This window comes from Trichosurus vulpecula, chromosome 1, assembly GCF_011100635.1.
Source record: "Trichosurus vulpecula isolate mTriVul1 chromosome 1, mTriVul1.pri, whole genome shotgun sequence".
Classification (NCBI taxonomy): Eukaryota; Metazoa; Chordata; class Mammalia; order Diprotodontia; family Phalangeridae; genus Trichosurus; species Trichosurus vulpecula.
This window is the reverse complement of record NC_050573.1, coordinates 230582037-230602349: the sequence shown is the minus strand read 5'-3', so window position 1 is coordinate 230602349 and position 20313 is coordinate 230582037. Positions and strand designations below refer to the sequence as shown.

The window sequence follows — 20313 nt, the reverse complement described above, 5'->3', positions numbered from 1 at the left end:
TTGTACGAAAGGAAATAACCAAATGCTTTGCCAGTTACTTAGTTTATGTTATCAAGTAATAAATAAGCCAAGTATTTACAGTACCACATGTACTCCTTAAAATACAAACTATTACAACTCCTCCTCCAGCTGCTGCATCGGGCTATAAATTATCTTTAAACACAGCTTGCTTGCCTTTGTTGCGATGGCAACAGACAAGAGAACCATGCAAGATATAAAAGCCTGGCTGACGTTGGGCATACAAAATCACCTCTAAGTACAGTATAGATGTTTATTGTTAGGTATCAGACCTGGGTGTGTGCCACAGTAGAAACGTAATGGAGAATTTCCCAACTCTAGGAAACAAGCCTTGTAATTTGAAGGCAAAATGGGGAGGTAAGCACAGAACTTTTACTTAGGCAAATAGCTTCACTTCCCCATACCTCAGTTTTAGAGCCTGTGAAATAGGGTTGAGGGGCTTTCCAGGGTTCTGCACTGGTGAGGGAATCTGTACTGTTGTGTGTGATTGCTATTTTTGTTTATACGGGAAACCCTGGATTGATCTTGTACTTCCAAACAAAATTTAAAAGTGAGAAGATAAACTTGGTGATACTCCAGATGTTTTAGTTTAGAGTCCACTAAACAGAACACATCTGTTTAATTAAAGGAAAGGAAGTAGACAAAGACCACCATAAGTGGTTGTACATCAGCTCATCAAGCGTGTCAGTCTGCTCTATTGACCCGGGCACTACAAGAGGGAGCCAGGGAATTAAATATAGCTAGTAAGTCAGTCTCTGTGCTTAGCATTAAGGGGAAAACCTATTGTTTCTTTACGTACTCTGCCAGACTGCTTGAATGTGTCCCAAACTTGCCCCACCTCTCTGCTTTTGCATACATCATTCCCAGTAGAAGAAACAGATTTCCCACCTGCCCCACATCCATCCCCTCCCCCATCCCTGCCTATTGAAATTTTCCTCCTATTTTAGTTCCAAACTAATTTACCACTTGCTCCATGATCCCTTCTCTGTTTCACCCATGATTATCAATTAATCACTAAGCGTTTAATAAGCATTTACAAGGTGCCAGGTGCTATGGATGATGAAACAATTTTTGCATTCAAGAAGTTCACATTCCATAAGGAAAGATAATACATATACATGTAAATGTATGCAAAATAAGTATATAAAATACAGGCAAATTTAATACAAGATAATTTGGAGAATAAAGAATTAGTAGCTGCTGAGAAAGGCCGCATGAAGGAGGTGGAACTTGAGCTGAACTTAGGTGGAAACTGGTAATTCTAAGAAGCAGAGACAGTGGAAAAGGAAAAGAATTGAAGGCATGGGGAAAAATCTATGCCCAGGCATAAAGACGGCAAATCCAATGTTAGATGTGAAGAATAGCAAGAAGACCAGTTTGGGTGGACAGTAGAACTTCCGAAAAGATGTAATACAGAATGGAAAGGAAGGTTAGAGTCAGGTTGTAAAGGGTTTTAAATAATTTACAACAACAATAGTAAAAGTAGTGATAAAAACAGCATTTATATATTTATATATATGTGTGTGTGTGTGTGTGTGTGTGTATACGTTTGTTTTTTTTACAAGTACCACATTTGATGTTCGCAATAACTCTGGGATGTCATTACAGTACACGTGATTGATTTAATTATTTAGAAAGGGGAGCAATCATTCCAATAAGAGGGTCATATGTTCTGACCAGACTGCTCCCAAGATGGAAAGGTCAGTAGGTGAAATTTGTACTGTTCTTTTGTATTCGAAATATGTTTAAATGTTCAAAAAAGAAGAGAAAAGAAAAAAGAAATGGGCCGTCCCCTTTAAACAAACCCCCTGTTAAGAATTAATTTTGAAACCTCTCTAGAAAGCACATCGTGTTAACAACAATAACAATGAAAAAGCAGAATTTTGTTAAACAAATCTCTTCAGTGTCAATTTAGAAAGGATTGAGGGGGTTAGAAAGGGGTTTAGTATTAAGTAGCAGAACTTCCATTCAAACCGAGGTCCAAATTCGGTATTCTTTCCTCTGCATTTTAAATCACCTTGTTGGGGCAGCTGGGTGGTACACGGATAGAGCGCCAGCCCTGGAATCAGGAGGACTTGCATTCAAATCTGACCTCAAATACCTGACAATATACCTGGGCAAGTCACTTAACCCCAGTTGCCTCAAAATAAGTAAATTGCCTTGTTAAAAAAAAATGAAAAAAGTATTATTTTACCATGGCTAATGGTTAGGTATACATTACTAAAACTCCAAATAAACAAGATATATCTTGACTCTATACTTACCTTGTGACCTCAGGCAAGGTCTTCTCTGGGTATCAGTGTCCTCATCTGTAAAATGAGTTATATGAAATTACTTCTAGCCTCCATTTATAAATCCTATTACCCAAGTCACTGAAACTAGCATTTATTTATATACGGCTTTATGGTTTGGAAAGTGCTTTACAAATATTACTATATTTTGTCCTTACAATGATCCCGGCATGTAGGTGCTGTTATTACCCCCTAGTCAAACAACTAGTTAGTGCCTGAGGCTGGAATTGAACTCATATCTCCCTAACTCCAGGTCCAGCACTGTATCCACTGTTCCACCTAACTTACCACTTATACCTCCTTCCTGGTGGAAAAGAAATTGATATTTGGAGAAAGAACAAACCCCGCCCCCAAAAAAGACATTTTGTCATAAGATTAAGAAAAGGAGAAGCCCTGTCTGACCTTGCTGAGATGTACATTCTTCCTTGCTTCAAAATCAGTTTTAATCTCACAGTAGAATTATATAATATATAGCTAGATGTGCAACTTTTGATGAAGGAGAAGGAGAAAAACAAGGGGAGGAAGAAGGAGGAGGAGGAGGAGGAGGGTATTTCTCCCTTAAAAACAGATGTCATAGAAAGAATATTCATTTCATATTGTCACTTTTAAAGGGCCACCGGTCAGACTAAGGAGCTAGCCACGTGAATAGTGATCTTAAAATTCAGAACCCAGGCACAGTTTCTTCATTGGTACAAAGAGAAGGTTGAAATAGAACCACGAGTTCTTAACCTGGAATCTGTGAACTTGGTGGTTAAAAAATATTTTTATGACTGTATTTCATTATAATTCATTTCTATGGTAATCCTACATGTCTTGTTTTATGCATTTAAAACCATTATTTTGGAAAAGGGTCCATCCCTAGGCTGCCAAAGGGATCGGTGACACACAAAAAGCTGAGATCCCTTTGAGTGACTGATCTCCAAGGTCTCTTGCAGTTCTAAGTCCTGTGATACTAATGAAAAGGAGGAAGAAGAGGAGGAGCAGGAGGAGGAGGAGGAGGAGGAGGAAGAGAAGGAGAATAAGAATCAGGGCAGTAGAATTGTAATAGGTACATGTTAGGGATAGACATACCCCTTTGAAAGTGTGGAGGGTCACTCTTTCAGGAAGAGAGGAAATCATAAGAGCCAAGCAAAATAGAGTGTGGTCCACCCAGAATTTTTTTGGATATGTTAAGTCACTCAGTATTTATGAGAAGGAGATAAGAAGACTGGGCTTGGACTCAAATTCTGCCTCTCATACTAGCTGTGTGATCCTAGGCAAGACAAGTAACCTCTACTTACCTCAGGCAGCTCCCTAGTACCAAAAATCAGTACAGTATTTATCATTATTATTTTACACATATAGCCCTAAGGACACAAAAAGTCCAGCATAGGAGGAATCTTTAGCTTATCATTTTCAGGGAGTTGAAAGTATGACTGTGGATGGACAGTCAGCTAATTCTTATCTTGCCTAAGAAAAGGAGAGAAGTCAAAAGACAGGAGAGAACATAGATTCTCTTGCAGCTAGGCGGGGAATCGAGTCCATTATTGCTCAATGTTTTCTAATGGTGAATTTAAGAATGTTTTCAATATATCATCAGTAAAAAAGCTACTTATGTTTTTCCCCATCTCAACACCAAAGTCAATGATGATCATAGAAATATATATGTGCTCAAAGTTGGCACTTATTAGCAAGCAGCTACTATGCCAGGAAGAAGGTCATGGATTTATATGGGAATTAAAGTGGTTTTGATTTATATTTTTAATTTCTCAGAGGCAGGTGCTGGGTATTTTCCCCTTAAAAACAGATGTTATCATAGAAAGAATATTCTTTGCTCATTGTCACTTTTAAAGGGCCATGGGTCAAACTAAGGAACCAGCCAAGTGAACAGTGATCTTAAATTTCAGAACCCAGGTACAGCTTGAGGACATGAACAACTATGCATTTCAGCCAAGAATAAAGATTAGCAAAGAAAGCAAGGGCATTCTCTTCTCTTTCAAAAATTTGACTAGTTTGCTATAAAGCAGCTAAGTGGCTCTGTTGATAGAGTGCTGGGCCTAAAATCAAACCTGGCCTAGAATCAAACATTTATTAGCTGTGTGACCCTGGGCAAGTCACTTAACCTCTGTTTGTCTTAATCCACTGGAGAAAAAAATGGCAAAACACTCCAGTATCTTTGCCAAGAAAACCCCCTGGATTGTCCGTGGGATCACAAAGAGTTGGACAGGACTGAACAACTGAATAATGACAACAAAGTTTGCTGCAGTAACTATTTGGAATACTTTCTCCTTGGCATCAGTGACTATCATGTGTTGATTTAGCTATAAAGCTGTTCAGCTAAATGGCATTAGTAAATATTACTGTTAATTTCTTCCCTTTTTATCACATAGGGTAATAGGACTAAGGACTGAAAAAGACCTTAGAGCTTATAAAGGTCCAGCCCTTCCATTTTGCAAATGAGAAAACTGAGGCAGAGAACAGTTAAGTGACTTATTCCAGTTCATATAGGTAATAGGAAGCCAAGTTGAAATTCAAATCCAGATCTAATAGAGGACTTTTACCACTGTACCAATTGCCTGTCCTATGAAATTAAGTCATGTGTTCAGTACAGGTACGTAGCACAGTAGGTAAGAATTTTGCTTCTAATCAGTTGTACGTCAAATCATATTTTAAATTAATTACTCATAGAAGCTCAGTATTTAAAAAAACTATGAATTATCCCTTTGTAAAGGTAGGAGGAATAGTATGGAAAAAAGGACTGGGTTCAAAGTCAGAGGAACAGGTTCATTCCTGGTTTTGCTGCTGTTTTCCTTTGTGTCCTCGGACAAGTTGATCTTTCTAGTTCTCTGTTTCTTCATCTGTACAAAGAGAAGGATGACCTAGGACCAAGCATTCTTAACCTGGAATCTGTGAACTTGGTTTTAAAAAATATATATTTATGATTGTATTTCATTATAGTTCCTTTCTAAGGCAATCTGATGTGTCTTATTTTATGCATTTAAAAACATTATTTTGGAAAAGGGTCCATCCCTAGGCTGCCAAAGGAATCTGTGACACACAAAAAGCTGAGATCCCTTTGAGTGAATCATCTCCAGTTCTCTCACAGTCCTTAGTCCTATGATACTAATATTTCTTCATTGGAGAAACCATTAGAATTTTGCATTTTGACTTGCTGTATAGTGAGGCATGTTGGTAATTGCTGCTAAATGGACTAACAGTTTAACCTTGATAGTCTAGATATATCATGTCATCACTGAAGGTACAAGTTATATTCCATTCCTATGACAAAAAAAAACACTTCTTCTCAAAGTAAAAGACAACTATAACACTTAGCTGAAATGTCAAAGAAGACTTGTGCAATAAACACAGAGACAGCCCAAAACAAACTGCCTATTTTTTGTATATGTCATTTTGCAGGGTACCAAGTTCATGATAAGCTATTTGACCTAAAAAAAAAAAAGCTCCACTCTCTGTTGTTTCCATTGGACCCTTGGATATAGTCCCACTGGTGTCTCTCTCTTTCTTGATTTTTATGGTGTCAACTACTTATTTCAAATAACCATGGAAACTCTCAATATACAGTGAGATGCATCTGTGGGGAAAAGAAAAAAAATACTTCTGGTCTACATTTAAATCCATGAGCTTAAAATAACTCAATAATTTCAAATCTAGTGAACCATTAAGAAGTCAACCTTTCCAAATGTCTCACCAATTTCTAGGCTCTGGGAACATGGCTAGGTTTGGAAACTACTCAAGACTTGTTCCCACTGGTATCTCAGATTGTGCTTACCTGAGAGATCCAGACAGTTTTAATTAATAATGAGTTTACAGGCACCTGCCCTTGAAATTCAGATACTTTTTAAGAGTTTTGACAAGAGGTCATGTTACCTGAGGGCAAAACCAAAAATTTTTACCTCACTATTCCTATTGTTAGGTTTGCCAATTTGTTGAGAGATGACCTGCACGTTCCGTATGTTTAAAAACAACCACCACCACCCCCAAAATTAAAAAAACCCACTAACAATGGCTTAGTTTTAAAGGGCAGGAGCTACCTTCTTGTCTATTGCACAATGTGTGTCCTTCATGAATTAGGCATGAGGGAGGTGGCATGTTTTTGTTTACACAGGCTTTCTGGATATTCATTAAATCTGTTCTAGGAACTTGCTTCCCCTCCCCCTTTCCCTCTCTGTTGCCCTGAAGCACTAGGCATTAGGAGGCTTTAATTGCAGGTGGAGGAGCCACTGTGAGACCTTCCCTGATGCTGGCACCTGGTGCAGAATGACACAGTCCTAGCATTCCCCTCCAGCAGGGTCCCCCAGTACATCTGCCAGTATCTGTCATTATCTAAAGCTTTCTTGTCAAAACCACGCATCCCCTTTAAGCCCGTGTTCCAGTAAGGGACCCTTGTCAGTTTCGCTGGCACCTGCAGACTACAGCACACCTGGCATTTAAATGGCACCGGAATGTGTTGTGATTGTTTTCTCTCTTTAATGAACCCACCGGAGGGACATTTAGCTTTGATCCAGTAGCCTGTTACCCAGCCACTCACATTTGAGCTGTTTGGGAGGAGAGTCAGAAACTCTGTTGTGTTGTTATACTAATCCATCTGCCAGAAGTCTTATAACCAAATCTGCAGGACTCCCAAAGGAGACGTTTGCACTGGTAATTTAAGCTAATGATTTCTAAACATATTTAGTCAGTTTTATGAAGACCTCATTAGAATGTGACTGTTTATTAAAAATCCAAATGAGGTCTCACAGTCATTTAGGAAAATTATTGTTCAATTGCTCTGAACAGTTCCTATAACAGGTGATGAAATGTTTTGAAGCTAGTAGAAGTAGGGGCCAGGGACAGAAAGGAGAGATACTTTGTCTTCCTCAAAATGGGAGAATACAAAAATATACTTTTAAGAATGTGATCCTAGTCCCAGTGGTGTTGGACTAAGCCTATAATTATTTTCAGGATGTTGCCATGAAGAGGGAAACAAAAAGAAAAAGGAAAACTTTTAAATGACAAGCAGCACATATATATTTCCAGAATCACCTCTTCAAACCACAGCCTAGAAAGAAAGATTAAGGCTCTGAATGCTTCTGAAATGTACCATGGCCAACAAACAACATTTTCTTTTCCCAGATAACCCACCAATGGGAAAGAGGCAGTATTAGCCAGTTTCATGTTTATAAACTGGAAACTGTGATAAATTACGCATTTTTGTAATGCTTAATACCAAGAATGTCTTGGGGAAACGGCCTAATACATCGTGCAGTATGATTAACAGCTGACAAATTAACATCTCATTGCAAATTCTCAGGTGCTGCAGTTAAGGCATCGATGTTACATTTGAAAGGGGGAGGTAAATTATTTTTGCAGCAATTAGCAGAAAATTTCCTCCCTTGAACAATCATTGCTATATATCAGTAGATTTTCACAAACCAGATTTTTGATATTGGTGTTCTGTGACCTGGGTTAATTACCACATACAACCTCCTATTAATGACTCACATCATTTAGGGACAATTCATTTTCATACTAACACATCCTCCACAACTTGATAGGATTTGTTTGTCATTTTGCACTGTGTTGCTTGAGATGAATGGCTAAATTGTGAAAATACAAATTATGTTGGTTCAATATCCCTTGGAAGTCATTAACATCCAAGAATACATCAGGTTCTCATAAGACAACATTACCAATTGTTTCTAGCACTAACAACATTGTTGGAGACCAGAATCATGGCATTAACGTAGAACTATAGGAAAATTGGATGTAACCACTGTTATAGTAATTTTGTGACAATTCCTGCCCAGTTTTCAACTCTTAGGTCCCAGGTGTGTAAGATACCCAATTCTCAGTTCAATATCCAGAAGACCATGTCCTACTAGGCACAATGGTGTTTTTGTTCCTCTCTGGGGTCCACTCCAAACTCTCCGTACTTCTTCCACAAAGTCAAGTAGGCTCCTGACTCTGGAAATGCACTCTACCTCTGGCCTTCTCACAGTAGGAGTACATTCTGCCCCTTTGTCCCCTTCCTCTGATTGGCCGATTCTTCCCAGAACTTCTAGTTTAAGGAAAGTACCCAAGCCAGCTTTGCCATCATTCCAGGGCTCCACTTCTAACTTGAAATTTTCACTAGCATGCCCCTGCAAGTACCTGCTCTCACCAGCTCCATTTCAGCTTATTGTATATAAGGGTTTTTTTTACCCTTCCCATTAGAATGTAAGCTTCCTGATACAGGGACTGTCTTTCCTTTTGCTTGTATTTGTATTCCCAATATTTATTATAGTGCCAGGAAAATAGTAAGTGCTTCATGAATGCTTCTTGACGTGACTTGAGAGGGATGTGAAAGACTCAGTACTCCAAAGAGTTTTTCTATAGCAACAAAGACTTATTCCACAATCTTTACCAAGGTAGCCAGACATTCCACCAAAGGCACTTCCCTGGCTGACTCATAAGGGATACATAAGGGAGAGATCAATTGCTTCCACAAACACGACCACATTTTGGTGTTAGGGCCAGGTTATTCCCACACTCGAGGGTATAACAGTGCTGTAGACTATACTACTAAAATTTTCCTATGCCCAAGGATCCATACTTATAAAAATTTGAGAACACAACCAAAGTTGTCAGTTTTTCTGATCTCTGAAGGAACCATAAGGCAGGGTTCTTCCTTAGAATGGTCTATGCTAGCTCTGCTCTTGAGCTGTCCATTCGCTTCAGTGTTTCCTCATCTATGAAATATCTAAGGTCTCTTTCAACTGTCAAACTCATATGAAGGGTCTCCCATTTTTCTGTTTGTTCTTTTGCTTTTTTAAGAGATCCATTGCATCTACTTTGAAAAATATTACTAATATTATTGAAGATTTAGAACTTGAAGAGAATTTTCAGGTCATTGAGTCTAAACCCCCTCATACAGATGAGGAAAACAAGGCTAAGGTGATCAATTAATCATTAAGACTTGTGCAACATGTTGACTAGGTTATTGTGAGCATCAAATCATAGGCATTAGAACCTGAAGGGACCTTAAAAGACATTAAAACCAAGCTGATTAATACAAGATAATATTTGTAAAGCACCTAGCATATTGCCTGGCACAGAGTAGGCATTATATAAATGCTTGTTGACCCTGCCATTTCTCTTCCCAAGGTTATTAAGTAGCACAGCCTAAGTTCAAATTGAGTCATTTGACTCCAAATCCAAATGCAACATGGTAGATAAAGGGCTTCATTAACTCTTAAAAGTTATATAAGCATACCTGTTATTGTCACAAGAATACACCAAGGATCTGTGATTTCCCTCAGATAGATATAAAGTAACGGTATAACCTAGTAGACAAGTTCTAAGGACTTGCCTGAGGCACTTGGAGGTTAAGTGACTTGTCAGCTAGGAAACTTCAGGGGGGAGACTGGAATCCAGGCTTTCCTGATTTTAAGGCCTAGTTCTCTGTCTATATCATTCTAGTCCTTGTGATGGTCATAGGCTGTTTGTCTCTACTTTCTCTTTGAAGTTTGACTCTAAAGTCATGATAAGGATGAATTTTCGGTGGGGTTTATGGAATCAGTCACATCTTTTCTTAAGCCCACCTGCTACTTCCCTGGGTTGACAGATCTCCTCCAAACTGCCACGGTCATTGTTAAAATCCTTAATACACTAGATGCTTCCCTTCCTACTTGTTTCTTTCCCTGGTTTGCCTGACATTAACATAGAGTTATTGAGAGGGTTATTGGGAGGATATTGAGAAGAGCTTCCTTTGGAATGCATACAACAGCAGTGAAAGATAGGGTGCACTTCTAACCCCAGTCTCTATACTTTTGATTTTTTGTACCTCCTCTATAATTGCAAGGCTCATTCTGATTGAAGATAAAGTGCGCAGAGGACTTGAGTATTTTTTTAAAAAACTATGAAAAGAACAATCTGATATGTATATATATATATATATATATATATGTATGTATATATGTATACACACACAAACACACTAAAGATAAATGAAATCACAGGGTTCCTGTTTTCTTTAATTCTGGAGATGTAGGCCCTCTGATATGCACACTCTCCCTCTGTTCTCCCTCTCTCTTTTCTCCCTCTCCCTCCCTCCCTCTTCTTCATCCTCTCTCTCTCCCTTTTTCTCTTGGCTCCCCTTGCTTTCTCCCTCTCTTTCCTTTTTCCCTCCATCCCCCTCCCCTCCCCCTCTCCTTCCCTCGCTCTTCCTCTCCCTCTCTCTTTTCTCCCTCTCCCTCCCTCTCTCTCCCTCTCTCTTCCTCTCTCTTTCTCTTCTTCTCCCTCCCTTTTTCTCTCCCTTTCTTTCCCTCTCCCTTCCATCCCCTCCCCCTCTCCTTCCCTCTATGTTCCTCTCCCTCTTCCTTCCTCTCCTTTTCTTCCTCTCCCTCCCTTCCCCTCCCCTTCCCCTCCTTCTCCCTGCACTCCCCCCCCCCACCCAGTTAACTAACCTGATTCATTCTTTAGCATTTATCTCAATATAGTTTGACTTAAACCACAAGTCCCTTTTTTAAATGGCATTTTGGCTCTAATCTATATGAATTGTAAATTAGGATTTCTGAAACAATTCTGCACTGGCTATAAGTCATCCCGGGCTTTAAAAACAGCCATCTCCGATATTGTCATAGGAGCAGGATATTGCGGGATCAAAGCAAGTTTGAAGGTCTGAATAAGAAAGTGTCTCTTTCAGAATGCACTCTCCTGGGCTGCCCGGCTTCTCTGCTCAGTGTGCAGATCAGCTCTTTAGCATTCTCCTGCCGAACCAGGAAGCGGAGTGTGCCTCTGTGTCTCTCTTCATGGCCACCACTTCAAGCTTGTCACTTGCCTGCAGCGAAACACTCTTGCAGCTTTTTAAACAATGAAGCTGGCCCAGGCAAGCCCCTCATTATCATCCATTTCTGTTCCTGCTCTGTACTTCCCTGCATTCTGTAGTCTGAGCTGGGGCTCCCCTGTTGGCCCTCCTCGTTTCCCTTAACTTGTACCCTGTGCGATGGTCTTTGGGGTTTATGCAGTTGGTCACCTGCTCTGGGGTTGATAAGGCTTTGGGGAGAGGGAGGGATGGACCAAATGTGTGGCAGATGGACAAGTGTACCTTGGGATGAATGCATTATAGACTGAGAGCTTTTATCACACCCCCAATCACACTTTTACCTGCTCATGCAGTGTACATCTGTAGTTTGTTGGCACTGTAATTGGATGCAATATGTGATGGTCTCAAAGCTACAATAGTCCTCTATTTCTCTTCTGCCCATATGAACATTTGAAAATATTTTTCTCCACCTCTTAAATGGTAGGTATGTGCTGTCCTTTAATAATTACTTCATGGACAAACTCATTAGTTATGCTCCTTGTTGCAAGCCAACTTTACTCTCTCTTTCCTAATCTGCTAGCCTCAATTCTTTTCTTTCCTTTACCCTAAAGGCTGATGTTAGACAGCTGAACAGATGGGCATAGATCAGGGTTTCTTAACCTGGGCTCCATGAAACTTGTTTTTTTTATATTTTGATAACTGCATTTCAATATAGTTGGTTTCACCAGACTGCCAACGGGGTCCATGACACTAAAAAGGTTAAGAACTGCTGGCATTGTTTCTTGATGAGACTCAGGAAGAAAGGGCCAAACTAGTAAAAAAAAAAATAAACCACTCAATAGATTTATGATCCAGCAAGGAAACAAGAAATCTGGTATCTTGGTGCCTTAATTAAAAGAGAAATTAAAGCAGTGTTTTAATAATAATGGTGTCAGTTGAAGGAACCTTAGTTTGACAGTCAAGAGACCTGGATTCTAGGTCTGTCTCTGCTACAAATTTTATATGTGAATCCCAGACTAGATAGAATCACGGTGTGTTAGGATTAGAAAAGTTGACTTTAAATATCAACTCTACCTCTGCCCCCCATTTTTACAGATGAGGAAATTGAGGCCCAAAGAGGTGAGATGCCTTGTACACGATAGGCATTTAACCTTAACTTCTATATTCCTTTAGATGACACCCTTCTCCCAAGTTACCCAGACTAGGAACAATTGAGTTATCTCTCATGCCTTACATTCATCCCCTTCTTTTCCTTCTCACCAATGACAACCTAGTGGAAAGTGCTGGATTTGGAATTTGAGGATTTGCGTTTGAATCCTCATTCAGCTACTTACTTTTGTGAACTTAGATAAGTCACTTTCCTCTCTGGGTCTCCCTTTCATCCTCTATAATGTGAGAGGACTGGACTCAATAATCTCTAAGGCTCCTTCCAACTCTAAAATATGTGAACCTGTGCCAGAGGTGGGGAGCCTGTGGCCTTGAGGCCCCATGTGGCCCTCTAGGTCCTCAAGTGCAGCCCTCCACCTTGTTAGGCTTTCATGACTACTGTCCTATATGATGCTAATCATTTACTGGCTGACCTCTTGCAGCTCTCCATCCAGCTGTCTTCAGGCTTCACGTCCTCTCCTGTCATCTATCCTTCATCCTCCCCACCAAAGTATTCTTCATGATACCCAAAAATCCATGAGTGATTCCACATTGCCCATTGAACAAAACAAGAACCCCCTGTAGCCAGACATTCAAGGACAACTGCAATCTGGCTCCAATTTATATTTCCAGCTTTATGTCATGGTAGTACCCTTTGTGCATCCTATGCATCACCCAAAAGATAATAATCATAATAATGCTAATAATAATAGCTAGAATTTGTCTAGTACCTACCATGTGCCAGGCACTGTGCTCTACATAGAGTATCTCATTTGATCCTCGTAACAACCCTGGGAAATAGGTGCTGTTATTATCCCCATTTTACAGTTGAATAAACTGAGGCAGAGAGAGGTTAAATGACCTGCCCACAGTCACATGACTAGCAAGGGTCTGAAGCTGAAATCGAACTCGGGTCTTCCTAACTCCAGGCCCAGAGCTCTATCACACCTAGCTCCCTGCCCTCCCCTTCCTCTGTGCATTTACCATCTCCTATACCTGGAACAGACTTTTTTCTCCTTCTCTACCTATTGCCATCTGAGTTACTGGAGAGCAGGGACTGCCTTTTGCATTTCTTGTGACCCCAACATTTGGTACAGTCCCTAGCACATAGTGGAAGCTCAAGAAATGATTGTTGTCTGACTAACTAAATTCTTCAAGGACCAGTTCAGATGTTGCTTTCTCTTATACGTGTACACATTTGTTTGCACGTTGTTTCTTCGCCATTAGATGATAAGCTCCTTGAGCGCAGAGACTGTCTTTTGCCTCTTTCTAAACCCCAACACTTAGCACAGTGTGTGGCACATAGTAGGTGCTTAATAACTGTTTATCAATAGATTGATCAATCTTGCGAAGCCTGAAATGGCTGTGGTGCAGCTTCTTGGATACCTGTTACCGCCCCTGTTTGATTAGAGATATGAAGATGGAAACAATGGTCTCTGCTCTCAAAGAGCTTAAAAGCTAGCAGAAGGGTGATGATGATGATGGTGATAATGATGATGGTGATGATGGTGATGGTGATGATGATGATGATGATGGTGATGATGGTGATGATGATGATGATGGTGATGATGGTGATGATGATGATGATGGTGATGGTGGTGATGGTGATGATGGTGATGATGGTGATGATGATGATGGTGATGATGATGATGATGGTGATGATGGTGATGATGATGGTGATGATGATGATGGTGATGATGATGATGATGATGGTGATGATGATGATGATGGTGATGATAGTGATGATGATGGTGATGATGATGATGATGGTGATGATGATGATGATGGTGATGATGATGATGGTGATGATGATGGTGATGGTGATGATGATGATGGTGATGACGATGATGGTGATGATGATGATGGTGGTGATGATGATGATAGTGGTGGTGATGGTGTTAACTAGCATGTATAGAGCACTTCAAGGCTAATAAAGCCCTGTAAATGTTATCATACAGGCTTGTGGTAGGGACCAAATGAGATAATAGATGTAAAATACTTTGTGAACCTTGAAGTGCTATATAAATGCTAATTACCATTACTATTACCATCATAATAATTATTGTTATTATCCAACTACTAATTTGAAAGTTCCTTAGTCAGAGACAATTGTTTTTCAACTTTTTTATTTTTTATAAGCTCAAAAACCCATTACCCCATCTGAGTAAAACCTACGATAACATCCCATAAGCCTCTTTTTTTTCCCATACAGGGAATTTAAATATCCACTAGCCACCAGTTCCCCAGGAGGGTTCCCTCCCCTGCCTGGTGTGGATCAGCACTTGGTTCTCTGGGCCCAGAGCATGGTCCTGCCAGACCCAGATAAGAACCCTATTTAAAAGCAATAACAACAAAAAACCACCAGACTTTACTCCTTTGGAAGAAGGTGCCTCATTCCCTGTGGGTCCCAAGGGAGCACCTAACTCTATCCAGGATCCCCGTTGTCTGACCTGGGTCCATCCTTCTTGACTGCCCCTTCATTTTCTGAGTATCTGCAACGCAGCTGGCATACATTTACTGTCTTGTTATGTGCTTTGGGTTTCCTTGTATGGAACTTGAATATTCCAAATCGTCCTAAATATGAATTAAAACAGAGAGGATGGCCTCATTGACCCTTTCTGGCTTCTACATTCTATTAGATAATATTGAAGATAAGGCAATTTGCTCTCTGGGATCACAGAAAACCAAAAGTCACCTAGAAAAAGGTCCTGGCTCAGAGTTTCTTCTTTGAAACTGTCGTATGATTTATTGTGCAACAAGCCAAAAGAGGGACAAAGACCTACCCCTTAAGAAACTGGACCAGGTTCCTGGCAGTTAGAATATGAAATAGCTTAACACACCTACATGCAGTGAGTTCCAACCTTAACATCAGCCTCTGTGACGTCTGTCAAGGGCACACCTAGGTAAATCAGCTCTGGGCACCAGGTTTTTAAGCTTAGAAACTGCCAGAATAAAGGAACCTTGGTCAGGGAAAATATGTCTGAAAACTGAGAAAGTGGTGCTAGAATAGGGGTGGGGGAGGTTCAGTGAGGACTGGCTGCAAAGGAGAGTATAATAAGTGATTTAAAAAGTTGACTACAGAGGAGGTTCATTGGATGATTTTCCAAGAGTTAATAGAAAGAAGCTATAAAAGAGTTATGACGGGCAATTGGGACCAGGCCTTCCTGCTGGGAAGGAATATAAGAACTAAGGAAAAAATGAAGACTCCTTATCCTGAGGGTCTTTATCTTTACTTCTATAAGTTCTTGGCTTTCTAATCTGACACAAACAGAAACCTCCCATATGGATAACCCTTTGTTTTTGAGATAAAAGATAATACAGATGATTTCTCTCCCAGAGAGACATTTTTTTCCTTCTGATTTTGTAGCTGAGAGTACAGATTTGGCAGTGGATTAGCAGGGAGGGAGGGTTTATTTCTTTTTTTTTTTTCTTTTCCTGGCAGCTTAGTGTAAAAGGCAGCTAGGCCGAGGTCCCAGCCCCACTACTTACTAAGCGGTGGCTTTGGGTAGGCCACTTAGGTTCTCCGAGGCTCAGGGATAATAATACTTCACCTGGCGACTTCACAGGGTTATCGTGAAGATAAGTTGGCTCCAGAATCAGGAAGACCAAGCTTCAAGTTCCACCTCTGACACATACTGGCCTTGTGACCAGGAGCAAGTCACTTAATCTCAGCATGCCTCAATTTCCTCATCTGAAAATGTAGCTAATAATAGCACCTACCTCTCAATATTGTTTTGAGGATCAAAGGAAAAAATGATTGTAAAGAACTTAAGCAGTGTCTGGGACATAGTAAACGCTATATAAAGTTATCATTATTATTATTAGCTATTACTTAATCCTCCCGCACCCCTAGCGATTCTCTAAGACTGTAAATTACAGAGAAAATGTCCATCTATATTGGTAGGTTAACCAAAAAAAATTGAGAATACTTTGGAAACTGCAAAGCACTCTATAAATTATGAGGTGTTATTATTAATAAAAATACCTTTTGGAGAATAATTTATGTGGTAGGTAGAGAAGACCTGGGCAAATCAATAAATTTGCTCCTGTCACTATAATTTCCCAAGATTTTTTAGTGTCTCTTTTTAGTCACTCCATACGGCAACCCTATGTAGAAGATTACTGTCACGGGGCAGCTAGTGAGGAGAGCGCTGGCCCTGGAGTCAGGAGAATCTGAGTTCAAATCTGGCCTCAGACACTGGACACACTTACTAGCTCGTGGACCTTGGGCAAGTCACTTAACCCCAATTGCTCTGCCTTCCCCCCTCCAAAAAGAAAAAAAGAAAAGAATATTACTGTCATTATCTTCATTTAATGGGTGCAGAAGCTGAGACCCGGAAGGCCTGCATGGTTTTGTTAGGGTAACAGGAGAGCCAGACTCAACTCAACCCCACCATACATCATTACCTACCATGAAAAAGCATTTACTTCCTGACGAGGTGGTTCAGAAAAGATTGCCTGAAAGGACTACTAGATCAGTAACCAAAGTTAGGTCTCATGGGCTTTCTACTCTAGATTTTGACCAAGCAACGTGAACCATACGCAATGAAAGAGAATTGAGTTTCATGTAGCCTAGTTTCCTATTTTCTGAAGCTTCATGTTTCTAGATCATTCACATAGGCTTTGTTTTCCAAGGTAGAATCTAGAACTCAAAGGTCCTATGAAAAGCAAATATATACCCACCCACCTTAGAAGGTCAACTGCCAGGATGCATAGGTAAATACATATAGACATACCTTTAAGTACTGCAGAGAATCAAACTAGAAAGCATCTTTGAGGTATGCCCAAAGATAATCTAGAGCTGGACAAATCAAGGGAATTGTCCCTAGCTCTGAAGTGGAGGCCTGGAATGACTAAAGGAGCAACCAGTTTGACTCTTCAAATGCCCACAAAAATGTCATGAGATAATTGATTTTTTTAAAATATATTTTCAAAGTCATTTTTATAATTTGGATTTCCCCTATAACACTTTCCTTTCCCCACCCCCATCTAGAGAGCTGTTCCTTATAGCAAATGTGTTTTTGAGAAAGGAAAATAAAATAAACAAAACCAATCAACATATTGAAAAAAATCTGACATTGTATACAATGTTCTATACCTGTGTACCCCCAATAAAAAGATTTGTTATGTGAAGTTTGGATTCAGTCAAAGGGCCACACTTGAGGACCTAGAGGAAGAGCTGACCATAGTAGGAACCTGGAAGAAAAGTAGTGAAAAGATCACTGAATTTTAAGTAAGAGGACCTGAGTTCCAATCGTAGCTCTTCTCCATAGTACCTGTGTGACTATGATAAGTCACTTAACCTCTCTAGGACTCAATCAGGATATTAAACTAAAATACCTCTAAGATCCTTTCTACCTCTAGATTCTATGGCCCCTAATGCTTATGAATTGGAGTAATAATGTGCTGGGTAATTAATATTAGCATGGCCCACATAAAATTAGCTTAATCAAGCTTTGTTTGACCAAACCCCACCATAGACAAATTCCCACTAACATCCCCAGAACTCGGCCCTGTTTGTCAATTGTCCTTAATTCTCACTTAGACTATTTAATCACAGAAAAATATGAAATCCTTAATACAAAGAGTTCCCTTATATGGCCAAGCTCTTGTCAATAGCAGTGTCCTTCACAGAGAGAGACATCAAGAGTGCATTAGTCCATCTAGGCTGCTGTTAGAAAACAAAAGTAAATAGAAGAGAACCAAAAAAAATGAAGGTTAAAAATATCTTTTAGTCAAATTTCTGCAAATTCTGTCAGTATCTCATTGGTTGTTCAACTGAGCCAGTTTATTGAAGCAGGAATGTTGGTCCTTAAACCCTCAGATCTCAGCTTTAATCAGTTAGCCTCCTTCTTTTGCATTATTGCACAAGAGGCTAGCACTTTTCCATTGTTCTGTTCTTCTAGGGAGATAGATTGTTGCCTTCTCTCATGTAATCAGTCTATTTTCTTTACCAAAATAATAATAATAATAATAATAAACAGTGTTTAATCTCTTTTGAAAGTCTTTCATTTCATTGAGCTAACGGTTAGGGGGTTTCTGGAGAGAAAAGAGTTAGCCTCTGTTCCCTTCCAGGATGTCACTAAATTCTTTGCTCCATTCATTCAGCAAACATTTATTAAGGACCTACTGTGTGCCAAGCATTGTACTAGGTGCTAGGGGTACAAAAACAAAAATTAAACAGTCACTACCCTCAAGGAACTTGCATTCTTTTGGTAATACATCCTTCCCCCACTTTCTGTTTAACTAGTTACCAGCTGTATAATCTCAGGAGTCTCCCCTATAAGTTGGTATGTCAACTAGTCTGTTATCATGTCATCAACATAGCCCTACTTCATTCAGCTTGGCTATAATATAAAATCTCAGTAAAGACTAAATTTTAAGCTTTGATGATCTGGATTTTGGCTTCCTGTGAACTGTCTTCCATTTATAACCTTATTGCTATGAAACTAACTGCCCTGCTGCAGTGTCATTTCCCCTACAGTTCCATTTTGGATGGAGTCTGCCTGTGGAACAAAATTTCAACCACCACATGAGTATTAGTATTGTCCCATTCAATGTAGCGTCATCATTCTGGGAGAATTGATGTTTATTTGAATAACGTTGCCATTGCTCAAAATATTTTTGCAATTTTTCTTTTGGGATTACCTTCAGAATGTGTAGCATTTTTTAAAAAATCCTTAATTGAGGGTAGATTTAAATTTTATAAATAGCCAAAAGGTATTTTGAACCAGGTCTGGTGAATAAGGTTGAAACCAAATAGTTTTGAATAAGTGGATTTGTTGGAAACCTGGCTAGAAACTCTTCTTGGAAGGAGCCCAGAGTTAACTGTACTTTCTGATCACATTCAACAGTACAGTTTTATGTAAAAAACAAAGCATGATTATATGGTAACAAGGCTGTTTTCTTGTGTGGCTCATAAAATGTCTCTAACATCATCATTATCAACAACTAACATTTATTAAACACCTACTATTTGCAAGAGTCTGTCAATTCTAAAGGAGTCACAGATCATAATTACTTATGGGTCACGAGGCAGTGGGTGTGGAGGAGGCGCAATATCGTGAAATGATTGTTTTCTAGTTCTATGTGTCTATTTAGCAAAGTAAATATCATGCAAGGTAGGAAAGGGGATGGAGGATAAGAAGGCTTACTAGTAGGATAAAAAGACTCTGTCCTTCAGAAGGCATGATATTAAAGGAGAGAAAGGCCAAGTTATATAAGGTTTATAGTGGCTTTTTCTTGCAGCCAAACCATAAAGGCAGCAGAAAGTTCCTGGCTCAGCAAAGGGTGGTAGGTGAATTTAGACAGCTACTTTCCAAGAAATCCCAGAGGTGTTTCCTGAAGGTGATCCCAAAACCAAATAGGACCAGAGCACTCTGTGTTCTTGAGTTTAAATGAGGAGTGTTTTGGACCTGATAGGGTTCTGCAAGAAAATGGAGTTTGGATACAGAATAGCATTGAATAAGGTTGTCTTGGAAGCCTGGGTGGAAACTGTTGTTGGCTACAGCCCCAGAGTACCAGTGCTTTCTGTAGTGTTTTTGCTCCCTGCTGTTCAGTATCTCCATCAAAGCCATACTCAGCAGGGTCTGTTGATGATTATAAATAGAACTGGGGTCAATGTCTGCATGCTTTTCTCTCCTAAAAGATGAATCCATTGAAAATTTGCTGATAATTCCGATACTGTTATCTTCTTACTTCCATTCTCTCCTTTTAAGGTTATGTTTTATTACCAAGCACTATAATGCCTCCTCTGGCCACAACCAACCCTCAGTCATTTCAGTTGTTCATTCCTCAGGAAACAAATCCATCGCCTCCCCCACTTTTGTTCTTAGACAGAACTTTTCACAAAAATCCAATTGTACTTTCTACCTATCCGCTTCCAAGAATAGTGATGCTGTAAACATTGAGGCTATGTTCTAAAGAACTCTCACACTCATCCTTCCAGTTGAGAGAAAGAGGGAAAAAAAATCATATGATGCTTTTTTCTTTTCTTTTCTTTCTGGTCCCGATCACTGGATAAATGAGAGATTTTGAGATGGAAAAACCTTTCCTCATCTTGGTATCTGTTCCTTT

General features: G+C 39.7%; 1 protein-coding gene across 4 annotated transcripts in view; it reads left to right on the top strand.

Annotated features, from left to right (window-relative positions):
• Window positions 1–20313, top strand: part of PTPRM (protein tyrosine phosphatase receptor type M) — a 1028886-nt gene that overhangs the window by 957320 nt on the left and 51253 nt on the right. The window lies entirely within an intron of this gene.